Below are 14,477 nucleotides of genomic sequence, written 5' to 3'. Positions count from 1 at the left end.
GTGTTATGTGACAGAAGAGTGTCTGCTAGGATGAAGGGCAAAGTTTACAAAACAGTGGTGAGGCCGGCCATGATGTACGGATTAGACGGTGGCACTGAAGAAACAACAGGAAGCTGAACTGGAGGTGGCAGAAATGAAGATGTTGAGGTTCTCGCTCGGAGTGAGCAGGTTGGATAGGATTAGAAATGAGCTCATTAGAGGGACAGCCAAAGCTGGATGTTTTGGAGACAAGATTCGAGAGAGCAGACTTCGATGGTTTGGACATGTTCAGAGGCAAGAGAGTGAGTATATTGGTAGAAGGATGCTGAGGATGGAGCTACCAGGCAAAAGGGCGAGAGGAAGACCAAAGAGAAGGTTTATGGATGTGGTGAGGGAAGACATGAGGGCAGTTGGGGTTAGAGAGGAAGATGCAGGAGATAGGCTAAGATGGCAAAAGATGACACGCTGTGGCGACCCCTAAGGGGACAAGCCGAAAGGAAAAGAAGAAGAAGAAGTTCATGTTTTGCAAAAAAAAATGCTTGCAATATCTCAACTTTATCATTTATGATATGACAATTTGAAACTTTGTTACAGATTATCACAAAAATCATGGAAGTTGCTGTACATGCTTGGCCTTCGCGGGCCCCATAAAATCACGCGGTGGGCCGGATCTGGCCCCCAAGCCTTGAGTTTGACACTAGTGTCCTAAATGATGGAACCACTGTGTCGGTTCGATGGCCAGACAGATTCATTCGGCTGACTTGGCTCAACCACAAGAAATATGTAAATTATGGTGGATGGCGCCACTGCAGTGGTACCTAGCAAGCATAGGTAGAGGCAACACAAAGACACGACGGCTCAGTGACCGGTCTAATGGCTGCCGCAGTAATCCGTCCCAGTTCTGTGAGCAGGCCTCCATCTGTCACTGGAAAGCAATAGCGTTCCCTCCAGGTGGGAGTGTCATGTAGCGGGGCAAAGGATGGCCTCCTCTGCAGTCCCCAAAGTGTTCGAAGCCATGCCAGGTAGCGGCATCGCACACGACCTAAATGTATTCACTCTAATTAAATAGCGCCAAGCACCGCAAGTGCCCAGCCTCTAAAGTAGAAAGACCAACTGTTTGCATCAGAGGATGGCAACACTGTTTCCCAGACCCCCCGGTACCATCTGGATCACCTGGAACTGAGAAGGAACCACAGAGTGGCTGAATTTTTCTTCTTAATTAGATGGTAGGCGCTGGCAGGAAATGAGGGGGAAGAGATGAAGGATCACATTCACTAAAGCATTTCAACATCCTGAATCCCTGGATAGCAATCACATCTGTTACCACCGTTTCCACCTTGTGAATTTGAATTTTAAAAAGGGGAAATAAAGTTTGCTTTTACAAGCCGGGAAGGGATAATTTACCCCACGTCCCCCAATGAATGATCCAATTAAGGCCTGATCCAGTCACACAGGTGTAGGATGTTTGGCTCGCGGTGGACATCTGAATCACGGGAGAAATTTCAACTGACACTAAACGCAGCAAATGTTTAACGCGTTATCTTCTTGTTGATTTTGTCGTCCAGGAAGTTGCGTTTCCTGGCAGCAGCTAAAACAATAAGCGTGACTGCACCAGAGACGGGGACTGAGAATGTTTGCTGAAGAGCAGTTGACCAAAAGTTCTTATATTTAAAGCGGAAATCCAGTGCTTTGCATGAACAGTGTATCCAATTATTCATGTAATATTTACCTTATTTTGACAATGTGATGTAAAATCCTCTCTCATTTAATCGTGTTTTGAGATATTTATCGACCATTACGAATTTTCAGGGGCACTGCCATTTTTGCGAGTCACATCGGAGGTGACGTTTTACGTGCTGCAACACAGGCTCAATGACATGGGACACAATTTATGCCCAGCGCTGATTTCTCAGATTTATCCTCATCTGATAAAGAAATAGCAGTATCGGTTGATCGGGAAGACGGAGGAATACTTCCATACAGATTTGAACCTGCGGCTGTAAATGCTGAATATTTGGATGGTTCCTCGGGCGGAATGACGCAGAGTCTGATTACTCGGAGGCCTACGCGTGGGACATAAGTGCCTAAACAAAGGCCCCCGGAGCTCCAGGCCGGCAGCTGTGGATGCTTCTTCGGACCGGAATGACACGGAGTCTGACGGGCGAGATCCGGCGGTGGGCCTTTAGCCGAGCTTCGGTGGCGGCGGAGGCCTTTAGCCTACCTTCGGTATCCAGGGCTAAAGGCCTCCGCCACCATGAAGCTCGGCTCGCGACCAGCCCCCAGCAATATTCAATATTTATTGTTTCTTCATGTCTACTTGGATATGGATGTCAACTTTGGATTTGCTAGGGGAATTACTCTTTTTTTTTTTTTTTTTTACTATTGTAGTTATTATTCAGCAAAATTGCATCAGCATGTCTGAGCTTACAAAAATTACAAACAATGTAACCTTTCAGAGAGAATTAACGTGTCATAGTGCAGATGGCCATTCATTTTTGGTTCACTATATTTTAATTATAACGCTTCCACAAAGTTCTTTTTCATTTTGTTCTTCACATATTTCGGCTCATTATTTCGGTCTCATTATTCTGCACTTGGATATCCCGTTGACCTGCCTGCGTGCAATGTCTTGCCACATTATCGAGGCTGACCCGCAAGCTCTTCCCTGCCAATTTGCATAAATCACAGTCCACATCTGACAGTTACTAGGCAGCCGTGGCAAGAGATGCCCTGAGCCCGTGCAGAAACAAGGCCACCGCTCCCCCCCCCCCCCCCCCAAAAAAAAAGGGACTCTCGCATGCCAGAGTGACAAATGTGAGCGGCTCTTTGCTTTGGTTCCTCGTGTGCTAACAGTGTCTGTGCATGTGCATATATACATATCTGTGTGCAAGTGCATATCTATGTATATATTAGACGTTGAGTTGAAGTTTGGGGACTACAAATTTTTTGCAGATAAGTGATGAAAGTCAAACTGAAGTCAATGAATCGATAATGTCATTCATATTTTTCAGCACAAGGATGACGGTGCTCCCCAAGCGTTTTTGAAACGTGGAACAATTTCACAAAAATATTGCAACGAACTGGTGTGGGGCATAAAGAAACACAAATAATTGTGAAGATGAATGTAGTTGTTAAAGTTCCACTGCCATTCCTATAAACATTCTAAAATACATATTGTAATGAAAAATACATATGACATTATTCACTTCAATGTCTATACGAAAAAATAAATATGAGCGTAGAGCGTGTTATCAATGCGCAAAGTTGCGGAAGTCTCATTCGACATCCAGCTGGTCGCCATATTGCCTGCAACGTCATTAGCAGATGTTACACCGGGACATTCGCCATTGAAAACACGTAGTGGCAACTTGCTATTGGACACAAAAGCTCTTTTCAAAGAAGAGCAATCGAGTGAAATGACCTGGGCAATATTACCCTATCATTTCAAGCCATATTTTGATGATACGCGGATCACTTCTAGCTAACAACAGACTCCCCGAAAGTATGTAGCGTACTCAGGAGGACCCACGTCGGCGAATGGTGTCTCCTCCCGCACGCGGCCAAACCACCTCCGCGTCGGGGCCAACACAGAAGCAGTCACCGGCGAGCAAGAGCTGCCGGGCTAGCTGTCGCGAGCGAGCTGACACGGAAGCCCTCCCCAGCGAGACGACGCGCCTAATGGGGTCCCCAGACACTGGTGGCCGGTAGGGAGAGAGCCCGGCCGAACCATCTCCTCACCTGATTCACCTCTGCGTCAGGGGCTAACACGTTGATGCGATCTACAAGGCCGGCCCCCAACTATTGTTTTTTTTTTTTTAGTATCTCGATACACACCTACCTGTGATTTGGAACCCACGAAGCTCTCATCCTTTGCACCCGTGCAATCCATTTTTCAAGAGGAACTGGGTCTTTTTTTAAAAGTATAAAGAGTAAATCCATCCTCCCGAATGTTCGAACAATATCCTTATCCTATCATTTTGGCTGACACAAAGGAACAACGAGCTACCTTCCAGCAGGTAAAACTAGTATAAACAGACGAGCCAGCCTGAGTGCGCTGCGGCTGTTAACGTCACTTCCTGCTTCTTCTCGAAAACAAATCCCTCGAGAGAATTTTCATGGCGGGAGTTACAAAAAGCCATATAAGTCAAAATCATGTTTTGTGGTGAAAAAAATGGAAGGGTCCATTCCGGCTACCTTTTTTTTTTCATTAATAACATACTAAAAATCATGCATTTCATGACAGTGGACCTTTAAATATTAGCTTGGGGTCCCTTATTTACTCAACTGTAGAAAGTACAACACATTTACTAGGGTAAGGCCATTATTGCACAAAAGCATTTTAAATTGATACTGTGGACCTTTAAATAGGAATACTAATCATCGTTTCTCTTTGACAAGCTGGTCCATCTCATAATGTGTTCCATAGTATGATGTGTTATAAGATCCATCATTTCCTTCTAGTCAGTCCAGGAAATGTAGTTAATTACACATCACTATTGTTTTGGTATTTATATTTGTGCAAAAGAGAAGGAAAAACAGGTCAATCTAGAAACAAAGGAATTGCTAACTTCCTTAGCGTGAGCTAAACGAAACACTAAGCTAAGGTCGGAAAGCGCGCGCAAGAACGTAATGACATTGCTGGAGATGATGATTCTTCTGGACTTCATATTCATTAACCTTGACTTAAGAAATACTGAAGATAAATAATTAAAAAGAGAAACTCTAAACCTACACAATGTCTGTCATTTCTCTAATTACAGAGAGGGTGCTAATATGTGGTGACAGAAAAATGACACACGACAGAGTCGATGTGGAATCGGAGTCATCAACTCATTATGACATCATCAAATTGTGCAATATCATCAAAAGTGAGATGGAAAACCCTGAAGTAACCATAAAAGCAAATTTGGGGTTGATCATAAGCAAGAAGCTGCACACAAAGAAACCCACATAAATGAACGTGGATGTGTTGCATAGGACAGTGCAACAAGTCAAATTGTGTTGTTTAAATTGCAGTCATTTGACATAATATAAAATAGCATGCTGTCTATGCTCATAAATCTAGAAAGCAAAGTCCATAGGCATGTACAGTATATGCATGCATTCAACTCAACCAGCTCGTGTTTTTTTTCTTTTTTTAATGCTAGCTACAGCTTTCACTCATGCTGTTTTGTGGGCAGAAGGTGGCTGAGCTCTTGTCACGCTGCGATAATAAAATGTGCCCACCCCTGACACTGCAGCTGTTTGTACATCCCATGTGGACCACCGTCCTCACTGCAACACCCAGCCCTTGGATTACGCAACGAGAAGGGGGTGGGGAGATACAGGGGTAACACCTACAGTGCACGGTTGTAAATCTACCCGCTCAGGATGAATTCGTTTCTTCATTTTGATGCCATTGTTTTGATGGGACCAGACACGCACAAAATGTGTACACACAGCTACGATATAGAGGAGCCGCGCGATGGTCCAACATTCCATCTGCAACCCAGAGATTAGTCACCGCCTTGAAATGACAGCTCACTCAGGATTCAGGTGGAAACTTTCAGTTGTGGTCTGACAAAATCCCCCCCCCCCCTCCCCCACTTTCAAACACACTTTTGATGTTTGCCCTCTGTTTTTCGCAGGGCTCATGCATCAGTAGGTTTGTGAAAAACACCGTCTCTGGGATGATATTAGAAAGGATGCCTGAAGGCAGTTCTTTGAAGCGAAACGCCACAGCCGGGCGGCCCCCGTCGATGGCGTGCTACACTCGCCAGCTCCGTGATGATGATGCTGATGCTGGTCTTCAGCCAGGCTACGGGGAACGCAAAGCAGCTCTTTCCCGCTTCCGTCTCCAGTCAGAAGTGATGTTAAATCTTAATATCGTGGTCGCGGGCTTCAACGGCAGGGCCAGGGTAAAAATCTTAACAGTCATATGCTTAACAGAGCGTGGAACATTTGGCATGCAGCAACTCAAGTAGCTCATAATGCACTCATTTCAAATTAATATAACCAAAGTCACAGGGTAGCTGGTGTAACCCTGTGGCGTTAAGTTATATATCGCTGTTGTGTTAAAAGGGGGTGAAAAAAATGAACCAAGCACCGATGACTTGGTTACGTACTGGGAAAGTCAAGTTTATGGTGGTTGTTTTTTTTTTTATTTTTTTAGTTACAGAGAGACTGGGCGAGTCACAGAAATGCATTCCTTTTCAGATTAAGCACTGCAAAATTTCTAAATCTTAGTTTTAAAAGATAGACAAAGAAAAAAATGTAATAAAACTCTCAGCGTGTTACCGTTCCCATCTAAGGACTGAAAAATGTTGGTATTAAATACAGTATTGCTTCGATGTGTAGATATACAACCTAAATTTACATTCAAAACAGCAAAGGTGGAACATTGCAGGGATACGTTTGATTACATTGACAACACTGTTGATGTTATTGTTTTTGGTTATTTAGATATGAAACTTTTCGAGGACTACCGTAATTTCCGGCCTATAAGCATGCTTTCAACCCTGCGGCTTGTGCGGTGATGCATTTTTTGTCACAGTCGTAAGGGGGCACTCGAGCGGAAAAAGGTAAGAGTGAGACGGTGGAATCAATGTGGCAAGGAAGTGACTTTTACCAATGTTTTTTTTTAACTGGCCCTGTTAGCGCTGCACTAACATTAGTGGTGTGCTAGCGTGTTGCTGTGTCTCAGTGATTTTTATTGGTATGTTTTTTTTTAACCATTAGCGCCGTGCTAGCATTAGCGCCACACTAGCTTCTTGCTGCTGTGTTACTGCTGTGTCTCAGTGATTTTTACCACTATGTTTTCTTTAACCATTAACGCCACGCTAGCGTTAGTGCTGCGCCAGCTTCTTGGTGCTGTATTACTAATGTGTCTCAGTGATTTTTACCATTATGTGTATATATATATATATATATATATATATTTTTTTTTTTTTTTTAACGGCCCTGTTAGCACCGGGCTATTGCCGCGCTAGCATGTTGCTGCCGCCTCTCTGTGATTTTGGTATGTCTTTTTTTTTTTTTTTTTTTTTAACGGCCCTGTTTTTGCTACCGTGTTGGTTGCTAAGTTAAGCTAAGCTAAGGTATTAAAAGTTTGTCAACTCTTTCTGTGTACTCTCTTTCTTTGTAAATATCCCGTGTTGCAATGTGGCTTTCAATGTGGGCACTTGCGGCTTTTTACACAGCTGTAGCTTATGTATGTACCAAACGGTATTTCCTTTACAAATGTACTGTGTGAGGCTTATAAGCTGGTGTGCTCTGTAGGCCGGAAATTACGGTACCTCCATTGTCTAAATGTACCCAGAGTTTATGGAACCATTATAAAACGGCAAAATATGATTGCAGTTGTTTGTCCGAAACATCTTTCCTTTACACTGCCAGATTTTTTTAGGAGGAATTAGGAGGCATATTCACTGACCAAATAATAGATCATTTTTGTATTGGGTTTTTAATAAGAAAAATTGTATAAAATACTGTACAAAAAAACAAAAACATTATTAAACAGAATGTTCATTGATTTTTTGGGGAACATTTTTGCTTTAATTCTTAATTTAACATTAATTTTGCTATTCCTTTATACAACCCAGTTACACAGGGAATATTGGCGCATGTAAGCATTATTACTAAGATAATTCAAATGACTTTTTGACCAAATTATTCTATTTTTCTTTTCTAAGGCTCTTGGTGTTTAAAATAAGGAGTTGTCTCAGAGATTGTTTGCGTGAAGAAAAACTTAAGTGAACAAAATGATGTAAACAACAGACACACCGAGAAAGACATGACACTACTTACATTTTAGTCATCCTTGCAATGTTTCGTAAACAACTTAACCACGATCTCCCCGCTTGAGAGGCATGTGGCACTTACTGCGAGGCTAAAAACTGACGCACAGCGGGAGCTGGCGTGCATTGCATGGGCGCCACACCAAGTCAGCGTGCGTGAGTGGCAGCTCGCGACCAATGTTGGTAAACTCGACTTGAACATTGCAGACGTACGATGAGATGTAAAACTGACATGACGACGCGGAACGCGCCATTGGGGTGTGCATCGAGGCATAGTAGCGGTTTGGCGCCCATGTCAGGGCGCTGCAATGTTACACCGCAATTTTGTCCTATTTACTGCGTTAAAGTGGAGCTACTACACATAGTAAAACTTTGAACTAGTCAACAAGTAAAGATTTGTGCATCCCAGACCAGAAATACATCACAAAACCAGGCAAGAGAGACGAACAAAACAACTTCACTTATCGCTATGCACTATTTATCACGTGCGTCCAAAATTAGATATAATGTAGATTTCGATGGCATTCAACGCAACATCCGCTCTATGATCTCACAGCAGTGAAAACTGTCAAAACCTGCATACAAACAACAACCCTAGGAACCTGCTCTGAATACAATTATTTGTCGTTGTTTGCTTTAGAAGGTATTTTTGTGAAATTGTTGCATCACAAGTGAAAAAACATCACTGCTGGGATGCTCTGACTCTCAGAACAGCGGCACCAACAGGCATGAAATCACACACATGCTACAGACGCCAATCGGGATTACTTTGGTGTTTTCTTCTATGACACTGACGGACGATTTTCAATTAATTCCGCCTCGTAATAGATGATAATTGGAGTAGTACGAAAACTAACGGCGCTCCGTCAAGGCTCACAAATACTTCAAAATGTGTCCCTTTTTTTCCCTTCAACTGTTATTACTGCTGTGTATTTGCAGCTATCACTCAACTAATTAAAGAATTTTTCCCTGGCAACTTTCCTGGACTGCTTTCTTCCAGATATCCATATTTCATAAGCACTTCTCACCATTACCGCCCGCCCCCCTCCTCCTCCTTCCCCCGATCCAAGCTCTTTTTCGTGCCAGTGCAGTTGAGTGCACAACAGGGAGCAGCTTATATTCTCTGCTCTTCTTAATTATTAAAGCCATCCTCAACACATAGTGGCCAAATCCATCCACACAACTCGAGACAGTGAGTGAAAAGTCTGAGGAATGATTTGTTTGTATTTATCCACTTTCGCCAGACGCTATAGAGGACGACAACTTGAGTGAGGTATTTATTTATTTGTAATATTTAGTTTTCTATGACTCCATGTATATTAAATACCGTGACTCTCTGGCTACAGCGCGCACCTGGTTACAAGCGAGTACATTTGGAAAGGAAATACCATTTGGTACATACATACGCCGCAGCTGTGTAAAAGCCGCAAGTGTCCACATTGAAACCCACATTGAAACACGAGATATTTACAAAGACGGTACAAAGAAAGAGTTCAACGCTAGCGCGGTGCTAACGCTAGTGCTAACACTAGCGCCACGCTAACGCTAGCACTAACAGGGCCGGTTAAAATAAAACTTACCGGTAAATATCACTGAGACACGGCAGTAACACAGCAGCAACACGCTAGCACAGCGCTAATGGGGCCGGTAAAAGTCAATTTCTCGGCACATGTATTCCACCGGTCTCATTCTTACCTTTTCCGCTCGATCGCACTCTTGCGGCCGTTAGAAAAAAAATGCACAAATTAGCCGCATCACTGCATAAACCGCACGTTGGAAGCATGTGAAAAAGGTCACGGCTTGAAGGCCGGAAATTAGGGTAGGTTAAATTACTTTGGTCATTCCACATGTCAAACATCCAAGGCAACAAAATGCAAACTGCGTATAAAGAGAAGTGAAAAATAAGGAAGTGAAACTAAAACGGATACAGTGCACAATATATGTCAACATTACCGTCTACTTGGCTATTAAATGTTCCATTAATTTGTTCTGTACTTCACTCAACTTTTTTTTTTTTAATTACTTAATGTGATTCACTGATTAATTTTAAAAATGATCAATAGATTATTAAAATAATCATGAGTTGCAGCCCTAAAAAAACATATTTGGAGGAGGCGGTGCCGGAACAGATTAATGACATTTCTATTCATTTCACTGGGGCAAGATCATTCGTGATAAAAGTGTTTTGAGTTATGAGCATGGTCATGGAATAAATAGAATTCATAAATCAAGGCCCCACTCTATTTACATCAGTGGTCTTACTTTATATGATTAGTTCAAATTGGCGTGATTTCGATTTTCCAAGTGATTGTACATTGCTATTTTATGGTTGCCCTAAATGGATCCAACCACAAATGTCAGAACGAAAATATTAACCTCATCGGTGGCATCTTCTTAATCGCATATTCTTGATTGGTCTCCACTCACTCACTCATGGGAACATTTGGAGAGAGAGAAACATTCACACCCACATTTACATTGTCATTGAGTGACGTGGAACCTACGCCGCCCGCACGGAAGTCGGGGATTTGAACCACTTCACTATTCGGTGACCTCCTTATGCTTCAAATAATTCTATTTCTGATTTGAAAAACAAAACAAAACAAAAACATACATATTTAAGACTCACTAAATGGCACCATTGTGGAATAAATAATGACTCATATTCACATTTGCATTTAAATGATATCTTACTTGTACGTGTGCCAAAGATCCAGTACTATTTAAAAATCATATTAACGTATGCTGTTTGCAAATAGCGTGACGTAAATTTGCGGAAAGCCTCAAAATCGTTTAGTCAGTAGTGCTGGGACTTAGGGAGGGTGGGGGTACTCTGCCCGATGGGGTCCTCAGCGTGGCCTCTGACTTTGGTAAGGTCAGTGGGGATTGATTTTGTACAGCGCTCAATGAGACAGCAGGCGACTCGGAACAAAAGGCGCCACTCCAGAACCAAGCTTTGGCTCCGTTCCCCTGCATATTCATTGCATGGAGGCGGAGGTGAAAAAGCAGGAATTCTTTACGGCCGCCTTTCCATTGAGCATTGTCGCCCTCATACAAACACTCACCTTAGGGGGAAAAAAAAAAAAAAGGAGCAATTCGGGGCATCCATCGCGGCATCGCAGTGACGCACACGCAGGGTGTTGCGGCCCTTGTGCCATCTGCAGGTGGGAGGGAAAGTAGAGCAAGGGGTCTTTAATGTGCCTGTACTATACAATATATCCTTTTAATCAGAAGCCCCCACCCGGCGTCAGCTTGGAACGAGAGTGACAGAGAGCCAGCACAAAGCTAATTCCGCCCCTGTCATATCTGATCGTCTCTTAGCTGGCAAACGAGCGGCTGTAATGACGCTGGCCCGATGGCCCGTTGCACATTTGCAGGGCTAATGTTTGATTGAAATCAATCTGGATTCAAATTCTGGTTATGGTTTATGGAGGGGATTTGGCTCTGGAGAGACCACTTTTGTCCAACGGGTGTTTCAATGGAAGGGCATCTCTTTGGGACTGTAAGCGAGGAGCTGGCTTGTCATCTGATGTCCAAAAACAAGATTTTGGTTTAATCTCCCATGTAACAATATTTAACGTCATGTGACATGATGCCTGCAGATTGTTTTCCTTTCCTTATTTAGTCTCGAGGGGGTGTTTATGTACACAAGCTGCAGAAAGTACAAAGTATTTAAAGTATTGAGTGTATCAAGCTGCAGAAAGTACAAAGTATTTAAAGTATTGAGTGTATCGCCATAATTTTACAAATGCACTTTACAATAATACATACTAGCATATTTTTAATCAATCATCAAAGTATTAAGCATTTCTTAGGGGTACTTATTTGGATCGAACATTAAAACTCCAATGTCTTTTTTCAAAGAAGAGAACATCTCACAATCGAGTGAAATGACCTGGGCAATATTACCCTATCATTTCGAGCCATTTGATGATACGCGGATCACTTCTAGCTAACAACAGACCCATGCCGGCGAGGGGGGAGAGCTCCTTTCTCCTCCCGCACGTGGCCAAACCACTTCCACGTCCGGGCCAACGCAGAAGCCGTCGCCGGCGAGCGAGCCGACACGGAAGCCGTCCCCGGCGAGTGGGGTGCCCAGACACCAGTGGCGGGAAACCACCTCCTCGCCCGATTCACTTCCGCGTCAGGGCTAATGCCAGGGCCTTGCAGCGATCCACAAGGCCGTCTAGAAGCCGTTCGACGCGCACAAACACATTTAGCACCCCTGACTTACGTCCACGTAGCTCCCGTACTTTGCACCTGTGCAATCCATTTTTCACGAGGTACCGGGTGTTTTTGAAAAGTATTTAGAGTAAATCCATCCTCCCGAGTGTTTGAACAACATCCAGCAATACAACGAGCCGGCATTTTGGCTAACACAAAGGAACAACGAGCTGCCTTCCAGCAGGTAAAACTAGTATAAACAGATGAGCCAGCCTGAGTGCGCTGCGGCTGTTAACGTCACTTCCTGCTTCTTCACCAAAACAAATCCCTCAAGATGATTTTCATGGCGGGAATTACAAAAAGCCATATAAGTCAAAATCATGTTTTGTGGTGAAAAAACGGATGGGTCCATTCCAGCTGCCTTTTTTCATTAATAACATACTAAAAATCATGCATTTCATGACAGTGGACCTTTAAATATTAGCTTGGGATCCCTTATTTACTCAACTGTAGAATGTACAACACATTTACTAGGGTAAGGCCATTATTCCACAAAAGCATTTTAAATTGATACTTAGAACAGCATCTTTTTTACATCAATCATTACATATATATTTTTAACTTCACTCTAAATGTCAGCTTTACAGATGCCACATATGCTCTTCAACTGGTGCATGTTGTGATGACTTCTACCGTGACTTACATCAGACGTCATAGTACACAATAGCAATCCAACTCGTCGACACCACTCCCATTAAAATACTTGTTTTTAAATCCATCCATTCATTTTCTTCGCCGCTTACAGACACAAGGGTCGCAGGGAGTGCTGGAGCCTATCCCAGCTATCAACGGGCAGGAGGCAAGGGTACACCCTGGACTGGGCACCAGCCAATCGCAGGGCACACATTTTCGGTTACAGATTTTCTTTTTTAATAAAAGCGGCATTCGTTGTAATTGAACAAGTACAAAGTTGAACACAAGACCACAGCTCATCAAAACGTGGTGACTTTCTTAAATGCTTTTATTATTTAAAGTATATAAACTATATATGTATTTCTACTATGCAGTTTATTTTCAGGAAAAGTTTTTTAAAATGCTTCAAAAAGCCCATTTTTTAAGGCTTGGAATGCATTTTTTCTTTTTCCATTCGTTGTAATGGGAAACATCGATTCGGTTTTCGAACAATTCACTTTTCGAACCGTTTTCTGGAATGGATTGTGGTCGAGAACCGAGGCATCACGATTGGTCATTTAAAGGGATGTAACACATTAAGATTACATGTGGTTGCTTTAATTTAGTCTATCTATCCATTTTCTTAGCCGTTTATCCACACAAAGGTCGTGGGAGTGATGGAGCCCATCCCAGTTGTCAAGGGGCAGGAGGCGGGGCACACCCCGAACTCGTTGCCAGCCAATCGCAGGGCACATCGAGACAAACAGACGCACTCACAATCACACCTATGGGCAATTTGTAGTGTCCAATTAATGTTGCATATTTTTAGGATAGGGGAGGAAACCGGAGTGCCCGGAGGAAACCCACGCAGGCACGGGGAGAACATGCAAACTCCACACAGGCGGGTCCGGGATGGAACCCGGGACCTCAGAACTGTAAGGCCAACCATTTCCAGCTGCTTCACCGTGCCGCCCCTGTTTTTAAATCATCTTCCAATATTCTCATTAACAAATTATAGGATAAAAACACCAGATCATGCTGACATTCTTCTCCAGTGTTCCTTTTGAACATTTATACTGGATGCAGCGGGTGGAGGAAGAGTCACTCTGACGGGAATGGCATGTAAAATGGAATATTTATGCAATATTATAATACTGCTTGATTTAAGAAAAGATGGAAACATAAAACATTTCTTGATTTCTAGATTACAACATTAGCTAGTAATGAGATAATCACTCACACCATCTACAGCGCAGTATTACATGTTCACTGTTTAAGTGTGAGATTGGCCAATAAATGACGAGTTCCACACTAAAACAGGAAGCCTCAGTTATTAACACTAATTTGACTTTCATCGCGCTATATGGACTTAACACGAGAGCGTCGAACAACAGCATAAATTATACATCTCAGCGGCGCCGGACGATATTTTTCGGATTCAAAGGCGGAAATATGAGCAAATCTTCCTTTTTATTCACGCCAGTCATGTTTAATGAATCACTGGGAGATTGCTCACTCCGCCGCCATTAATCACAGCTTCTCTGCCGCTGATTGAAGAGGCTAATATGAACAGGAATACCAATGAGCGCGGTGGGGGGGGAAAGAGAGAGAACGTGCACGCTCACTCAAAAATGGCAGAATAACTCGAGTGTCGGATTTGCGGCAAGCAATCCAAATCTGATCTCGTCCCGTCCATTTTTATTTTTTTAAACGACGAATAAAGTTAATCACAATTCGGTCGGCTCGGCCCGTGACAGGCAGAGACGCCATCAAACTTACGTGCACCCACACGAGGGGCAATTTGGTGTCGGGCTGCAATTGAAATGGTATGCAAATGAGTCATGATGATACTTTTGGAAGTGGCATCATGCAAAGTCAAATCCAAAA

The 14,477-nt window shown here is 43.1% G+C and overlaps 1 protein-coding gene and 1 long non-coding RNA gene across 3 annotated transcripts in view; one reads left to right on the top strand and one right to left on the bottom strand.

The window, feature by feature from the left end:
• The window catches only part of zmiz1a (zinc finger, MIZ-type containing 1a), a 215,071-nt gene that overhangs the window by 199,481 nt on the left and 1,113 nt on the right, over positions 1-14,477 (bottom strand). The gene's annotated exons all lie outside the window — the stretch shown is intronic.
• LOC133509666 (uncharacterized) lies at positions 7,011-13,715 on the top strand. The gene is made up of 3 exons (XR_009797413.1): positions 7,011-9,027; positions 13,420-13,525; positions 13,609-13,715. It is a non-coding gene; the product is annotated as an uncharacterized LOC133509666 (long non-coding RNA).

The sequence above is a fragment of the Syngnathoides biaculeatus genome, chromosome 12 (genome assembly GCF_019802595.1).
Source record: "Syngnathoides biaculeatus isolate LvHL_M chromosome 12, ASM1980259v1, whole genome shotgun sequence".
Taxonomy (NCBI): domain Eukaryota; kingdom Metazoa; phylum Chordata; class Actinopteri; order Syngnathiformes; family Syngnathidae; genus Syngnathoides; species Syngnathoides biaculeatus.
Note: the sequence above shows the minus strand (reverse complement) of the source record. Positions and strands in the feature narration are given on the sequence as shown.